The sequence below is a fragment of the Miscanthus floridulus genome, chromosome 3 (genome assembly GCF_019320115.1).
Source record: "Miscanthus floridulus cultivar M001 chromosome 3, ASM1932011v1, whole genome shotgun sequence".
Taxonomy (NCBI): Eukaryota; Viridiplantae; Streptophyta; class Magnoliopsida; order Poales; family Poaceae; genus Miscanthus; species Miscanthus floridulus.
The window spans coordinates 49,580,523-49,588,722 of record NC_089582.1 but is presented as its reverse complement, the minus strand read 5'-3'; the positions used below and the strand labels follow the sequence as shown (position 1 = coordinate 49,588,722).

The 8,200-nt window shown below is 42.5% G+C and overlaps 1 long non-coding RNA gene across 1 annotated transcript; it reads right to left on the bottom strand.

The window, feature by feature from the left end:
* Positions 1–2,998: 2,998 nt before the first annotated feature.
* Positions 2,999–7,589, bottom strand: LOC136545680 (uncharacterized). The gene is made up of 2 exons (XR_010781128.1): positions 7,306–7,589; positions 2,999–3,247 (listed from the first exon to the last, which is right to left on the bottom strand). It is a non-coding gene; the product is annotated as an uncharacterized lncRNA (long non-coding RNA).
* Positions 7,590–8,200: the final 611 nt, after the last annotated feature.

Here is an 8,200-nt window from a genome sequence, read left to right as displayed (position 1 = left end):
AAGCACAATCACAATATGCCCATATTTATCAATGGGGAGGACACTCAAAATCTTTCTTACAACATCGGATGGTTGTATTTGAGTGAGTCCATGCCCATTGACTTCCTCTACAAGAACATTCAAATGTGAATACACCTCATTAGCACATTCCTTAGGAAGCATTTCAAAAGAGTTGAGCTTTTTCATGACAAAATGATAGCGTTCCTCACGCTCACTCTTAGTTCCCTCATGGAGCGCACAAACGTCTGACCATAGTGCATGGGCGTCTTTGTGGTTCCTCACCCGATTGAACACATCTTTGCAAATGCCTCTAAAGATGGTGTTTCGAGCCTTTGCATTCCACTTCTTGTAATTCACCTCATCGCCTTGTAGGTGAGTAGCATCCCAAGGTTTTGGGAAGCCTTGTGAGGCGGCTCTAAGAATACCAACATCTAGAGCTTCTAGATACGCCTCCATGCGAATTTTCTAGATACCAATCATCTCTCTCAAAGATAAGAGGAGGTCCATCCTCGTGAGACATCTTAATCTAGACGGTTAAGCCTAAATACGTGAGCACGAGGATCTGATACTAATTGAACGGATCAAGAAGCCCAAAAGGAGGGTGAATTGGGCTAATTCTAAATTTCTTTCAATAATTAAATCCTATGGTTAGCCCAATTAACCTCTTGTGCCTAGAAAGTGTTTCTAATTGTTCTACCGCACAAAAGACTTGCAACCTAAGTTCTAATCCTACTCTAGCATGGCAATTCTATGAATGTAAAGACAAGAATTGAATTGCTCAAAGTAAATAGAGAAGGAGGAATGCGGCAATGTTTTGCCGAGGTATTAGAGAGTCGCTACTCCCCACTAGTTCTCGTTGGAGCACCCGCGCAAGGGTGTAGCTCCCCCTTGATCCGTGCAAGGATCAAGTGCTTTCTACAGGTTGATTCTTCAACACTCCGTCACGGTAAATCACCCACAACCGCTCACAACTTGAGTTGGGTTACCCACAAGCTCTGCTGGATGATCACCAAACTCCCAATCACCACCAAGCCGTCTAGGTGATGGCAATCACCAAGAGTAACAAGCACAAACTCTCAAGCCTAATGAGAAGGGTGGATGCACACTTTGCTACTCTTGATCTCACTAATGAGGGCTCTCTTTGGGATTCTTAAATCTCAATCACCTCACTAGGACCTTGCTCTTCTTGGCACTCTCAAACATGTTTCTTAGCTGTTGGAATGAGCAAAAGTACCCCCCACACATGAGTGGAGGTGGTATTTATAACACCGACTGAAAAATGAACCGTTATGTGCCTCTGCGGGGTGACCAGACGCTCCGGTCATGTTGACCAGATGCTCCGGTCAGTACACCCCAAACTCCAATGGTTAAGTGTTGACCGGACGCGTCCGGTCACATTTACCCCTCACTGGAATCTTACTGATATCGACCGGACCCTGAACCCCCAGTGTCTGGTCACTTGCTGAGCAGCGTCTGGTCGCTTGCTGAGCAGCGTCCGGTCAGTAGCCTGAACCTGATCAGCGTCCGGTTATCACTGACCGGACGCGTCCGATCAGGATTCTCCCTCTTTGGGACCTTACTGGAGTCGACCAGACGTTGGCCCTCAGCGTCCGGTCACATGACCTCTCAGCATCCGGTCACTTCCAGACGCTTTCACCTTGGCCAAATGAACTGACCGGACCCTAAGCCAGCGTCCGGTCACACCGGAGCCAGCGTCCGGTCAGTATTTGACCCTCCATTCATTTCCAACTCTCGATCATATGTGAATGAAGTTTGCTCTATTGGATCAAAGGGCTATAAAGGAGCTACCTAGTGCTAGTTTTAACAAATGTGCACCACACCTAACTCACTAGACTCACCTAGGTCAAGCTACCCGTTCATACCCCCCTTAATAGTACGGCCAAAAGAAAAACAAAGTCCTAAACTACTCTAAGTGTCTCTCCAACTCCAATCGACACTTAGAACTAGTCCATCCTTAACCTTGCGTCCATCCTTTGAAAACCAAAACAATTTCCATCATAGGGGCATGACAACCTTGATTGCCCATTCGATCTCCATTACCGTGACCTAACTTAATTGTTTCTGCAAAACACACGTTAGTCATAGTAATCACATATTGTCATTAATCACCGAAACCCAACTAGGGGCCTAGATGCTTTCACATGGCTGATGGAGAAGGAGCACATTCCACTACTAAATTTTGACCATGTTTCAACATTCAAAAAATGTTGCAATAGGTCCGAAATAGTTGCAATATCAGAAATATCAACACTTTTTTCGTTGTGAGGCGTTGGAGGCGCTTGCGTGGGTAAAGCTTTGGACAACGCTTTTCTGCTTAGAGTTGCAAAATGTGTTTTGGATTTGTAACACCTTGGCGTTGCAACATAAGTTTTTTGCTACGGTTGTAGGTGTGGCAATAGCAACTAATGCAACGTCTTAAGCGTTGCTAGACCTTGTAATAGTAACTTGTCCATGTTGTAGCAAATGGTGCACTAGCAACGACGAACGTGTGTTGCAAGACAATGTATTGCCACGCATAACGCGTGTGGCAACAAGGATTATGTCGCAACACCAAGAAGTGGTGGCAATATGTGCAATTGCCATGCCCAAAGTTTGGTTGCTATAAGGTGACCCTCTATTGTATCGCATAATGAGTGTGGCAACAAGACCTATGTGGCAACATCAAGAAGTGGTGGCAACAATTGCAATTGCCACGTTCGCACTGTCGTTGCTATAAGATGCACCCTCTATTGCATCACATAACAAGTGCGGCAACAAGACCTATGTGGCAACACTAAGAAGTGGTGGCAACAGGTGCAATTGCCACGTTCGTATTGTCGTTGCTATAAGGTGCAACCTCTACTGCTACGTGGATTGTTCATTACTATAGAATATATTACCACCCAAAATGTGGTTGCCAATAGCCACTTTTACAACGCTTTTGGTTTGGTGCCACAGGACAATATTACAGCTCTATTAATTGATTAGAAACTCAATAGACATCAACAAACCATTTCAATAAAGCCATTAAACCAAAATATTAACTTGTTTAATTTGTTCCCATCTGGAATTAAACAATCCAAAAATTCAAACTCAAGCTACACACACAAAATTGAAACAAAGATATTGAACACATTTGTTCCTAAAAACAGCAACATCAAAGATGCCTAGACACCACTGCAGCTTGGCTTGGCCTGACTTGGACCATCACATCACTCGTGCGCTCCACTCAAACTCGACGTTTGTCCTGAAAAAACAACATTGACATTTGGCATCGGCGTCAGTTTTTTGGTACAGTGACATTACAAATCACATTTTCATCACCCTAGGCGTTTTTTCACCAAAAACCGAACACCGAACCGAACCGAACAGAAACTGAACCAAAAAGTCGGTAGTTTAGTTTTTCGGTTCGGTTTCGGTTTCTAGTTCTGTGCAGTTCGGTGTTCAGCTTCGGCTTTGGTTTCTACGCCGTACCAAACCGAAGTACTGAGAAACCGAGCTGCTGCGCTGAGCCACCGAGCGAGTGAGCGCTGAGCGCCCCAGCCCACCAGGCACCAGCCCACTAGGCACTGGCCCACCACTGACCACCCACGGCCGCACCCACAGTCCCGCACCATGGCACCACTTGTCCACTTCACCTCCCCAATTCCCCGCATCGAATCAAGTCGCACCTCTCGTAGAGCCTCACTCAGTCACTCACCCCTCGCACTCTCGCTCCTAACCCTAACCCTAACCCTTTGCCCCTTCGGAGGCACGGCAGGTGGCTGGCGAAGCACCTAGCAGTCCAAGGCGCCAGGCGGCCAGCAGCGGTGGCACCACCGTCGACCGTCGTCAAGCTCCTCAACCACGGCCACAAGAACAGAGCAGTCCTCCAATGTAAGTCTTTAGTTCTTCTTGTTCTTGCTTAATGCCTAATAGATCCAGATGCCTAATAGATCTAGATGCCTAATAGTTCTTCTTGTTCTTGTTTTTGTTTTGATGTCTTGTAGATGGGGGACACTGAAGAAACAGTGGCGCATCTTAATGTTGAAGTGAATGAGAATGAAGTTGTAAATGGGGAGAATGACAAGCAGGATGAGCAGCAGCAGTCCAAGGATGGAGAGGAAGTGAGAGATGAGGAAAGCAAGAAAAGGAAGCCCATGGTTCCAAGATCAGATGTTTGGGAACACTTCAGCAAGATCAAACTTGATAATGGGGAGGAGAGAGCCAAGTGCAAGTACTACGGCAAGCAACTCCGCTATGACACAAAGTTAAATGGTACGTCCTCCATGAAGGCTCATTTGAAAATCTACAAGAAGAATCCTCACAAACCTGTAGTAGATAATCAAGGTACTTTACAACTACAACCTAGCCGTAGCAATAGTAGTGTTGGTACTCTATCTACTTGGAAATTTGATCCTGAGGAGTTAAGGAGGAGTTTTGCTGAGATGATAATAGAAGATGAGCAACCTTTTGTATTATTTGAACGTTCTGGCCTTAGAAAGTTTATGTCAAAAGCATGCCCATGTTTTGTTTTGCCATCTAGAAGAACAATCACTAGAGCCTGTGTGAAAGTGTTTGATGATGAGAGAGAAAAACTTAGGAAATTTTTTAAAGACAACTGTGAAAGAGTTAGCCTGACAACAGACACATGGACGGCTAAGAACAGTCATAATTACATGTGTGTTACAACACATTTTATTGACAATGAGTGGAATTTGCACAAAAAAATTATTGGTTTTTTCTTGGTTAAGGGCCATAGGGGGAGGACATTGGAAAATCTTTAGAGAATTGCTTGGCTGACTGGGGAATTGAGAATGTTTTTACAATAGCAGTAGACAATGCTAGTGCAAACAACACTGCAATTAAGTACATGCAGAGGGTCCTGAATGAATCAAAAGGCTGCGTTGCTGAAGGAGAGTACCTTCATATGAGGTGTTTTGCACATATTATCAACCTGATAGTAGGTGATGGGCTGAAAGAATTTGATAGATCAATCGCTCGTGTTCGGGCTGCTGTTAAGTATGTTAGGAGTGGACCATCCAGGTTGGTAAAGTTCAAGAAATGTGCCGAGTTAGCTAAGGTTCAGACCAAAGCATTTTTCAACCTAGACATCTACACTAGGTGGAACTCAACTTACCTGATGCTACAAACTGCACAAGAGTATGAAAAGGCCTTTGAAAGGTATAGTGATGAAGACCCATACTATAGTCTAGAGTTAGAGAGTGAGAAAGCACCGAGAGTTCCAATCAAATCAGATTGGGAAAAGGCAAGGAAAATGGCTCAATTTCTTAAATACTTCTATGAGCTGACCCTCCGTTTCTCTGCCACAAGTCGACCAACATCTCACACATACTTTCATGAGATTGCTGATGTTTTGGTTCTGCTGAGACAATGGTGTCACAATGAAGATACATTATGTAAGGAAATGGGCCAAAAAATGTTAGTGAAGTATTATAAATATTGGGGAGAGAAGTAGGAGAAAGGCCGGGGGATAGACAGAAGAGAGGAGAGAAAGACAAGGGGGATCAATTGCTTAGCATTGTTATTTTTTTCTGTGTTGGTATTGATCCTCGGTTCAAACTTTCTAACTATGTCAAGATGGCAACTATGGTAATGTTTGGTGATGAAATAGGTCAGAAACTGTGGGCAACAGTCAACACTTATTTTCGTGCTTTGTTTGAGGAGTACAGAGAACTGTATGCTCCTTTTCCAAGTGACAAGGTGCCTGCTGAAACTCAAGAAACTCAAGAATTTTGTTCTGGATTGATGAGCTCCATAATTGCACAACAGATGAGCAATAAGGGAAGTGCCAATACCACTATAAAGTCTGAACTAGACAAGTACCTTTCAGAAGATAATGAGGAGCTTAGTAAAAGTTTTGACATTATGAAATGGTGGAAGAACAATGCTACTAGATTTCCCATAATGTCTTGTATAGCCTGTGATCTTCTAGCAATTCCTATCTTAACAGTAGCCTCTGAGTCAGCCTTCAGTTCAGGTGGAAGAACACTTGATGATTTTAGGACATCACTCACACCAACAATGGTTGAGCGGCTCGTTTGTACAAATGATTGGCTTCGTGGAAACAACTACATCAGTGTTGAAGAGGACACATAAGCATTGGCCAAGCTTGAGGAAGGTAATTTTTAATGCTAAGTCTAAGTTGTTATCATTTCTGTTGTTTATCTTAATAGTTTATTGCAGTATAATGATCACTTATTGTAGAAATTGGTGCCCTGGCCATTTCTAAGGATAGCACTACTGCTACTGCATCTTGATAACAGTAAGTTGGTTAGCTGGAGTGTTGGACGCCTGGACACATCCTGGTGGCGCCATGGAGCATTACTGCTGGAGTGCTGCCATGCTGGACGCCTGGACACATCCTGGTGGCGCCATGGTGAATCTTGATAATGGTAAGTTGGTTAGCTGGAGTGGTGGACGCCTGAACACTTGATAATTGTTCTCTTGCTGTTGTTGATGCCTGCTGGGCTGGAAGTCTGGAACCTGGAACCTGTTTTTTTTCCTCACCAACATGGAACCTGGAAGGCTGGAACCTGTGTTTTTTTCCTCACCAACATGGAAGTGCTGGCTGGAAGTCTGGAACCTGTTTTTTTCCTGTTCTTTATCAAAACTGAATTGTTAAGTTTGTAATATTTGATTTGAGCATTGAATTGTTAAGTTTGTAACAGTCTTGAGTCTTCAAATAATATACTGTGTTGTCTGTTGTTTTCTAAATCCTGTCTTGAGTCTTCTAAATCCTGTCTGGCTGTGTTGTTCGGTTTATTCGGTTTTAACTGAAAAACCAAACTAAAAAACCGAACCGAAATTGGTTGGTTTTTGGAATTTTAGCAAACCGATCGGGGGGTCATTTTCTGAAAACCGAAATTTTGGAAAACCGAAAAACCGAACCGAACCATCGGTTAAAACCGAACGCCCAGGCTGACATTTTCATAAGGATATGTAATTGTCATAGGAAATGAAGCTACAAAAATCACCGCTATATTTATATATCTATACATTCCTTTTGCTTGATCGTCTCTTAGCCAAAACATCACTCAATTGTTTTGAAGAAATATAATTCGTTTTAGCATTCCATTCTTTGTTTTGGGAAAGATTTCAGTTAAGACTACTTCTAGTGTGTCGCTTAGAGGTACTATAGGTTACAGGCATTCATTACACATAACAGTGCTCAGATAATCAACAAGTAAGATTTCCAGTGATAACATGTACCAAACTGTGTGATAAGCACAAAGATCATGTTTACCAAGAACAAGAGGCAAGGTTGAGGTAGCCAAATAAGAAAAACATGTGCAATGAGCATACCAGTAGCCTGAGCAGAATGGAACTTTTGGGCCTGGGATATTAGCATACATGGTTCCCCTGAAAACAGAATTGATTTAAAAGATGCATTAGAGAAGAAATATGAGTACCATAAAAACGTAATTTAAAAAATAAAGAAATTAACCATTTCATATAAGAAGTTATGAAGCACGTAAACTCCATAAACCATGAAACAGAGGAATGAATCCCTCATTTCAGAACATCTAACCAGTGGAAATAATGTTGCTCTAACAATGGCAGGTGTTAGTTCTTTCGTATGAGCTACTGTGACAAACACAAACCATAGGTAGAACTAAGGCCTTGTTTAGTTCGCGAAAAGTTTTCCCAAAAAGTGCTACAGTACCCGTCACATCGAATCTTGCGGTGCATGCATGGAGCATTAAATGTAGACGAAAATAAAAACTAATTGCACAGTTTGGTTGGAAATTGCGAGACGAACATTTTGAGTCTAATTAGTCCATGATTGAATACTAATTGTCAAATAAAAACGAAAGTGCTACAGTAGCCAAATTTCGCACTTTTCGCGAACTAAACAAGGGCTAAATAGAATTGAACTGTGTAGATTAATATTGTTTGAATTACTAATAAAAGCAACATTGCAATTGGTTGCAAAAAATAAGTTGTAACTGATTGTAGAGTAGATTTGGATTGTAGAGTTGCAATCAGTACTGCTCTAAAGAACATAAGCAAGTCTCTTTCTTCCTACTAAAATTTGAAATGTGTCAAATTCAAACAGTACTCACATTGGTTGCTTACAGGATTCTCTTGCATCCAATATACTAAAATTTGAAATGTGTCAAATTCAAATTCAAATATAATTCACATGAGTAGGGCTTGCGGGAGCGGACGGACATGGCGGCGAGGGAACAGCGCAACG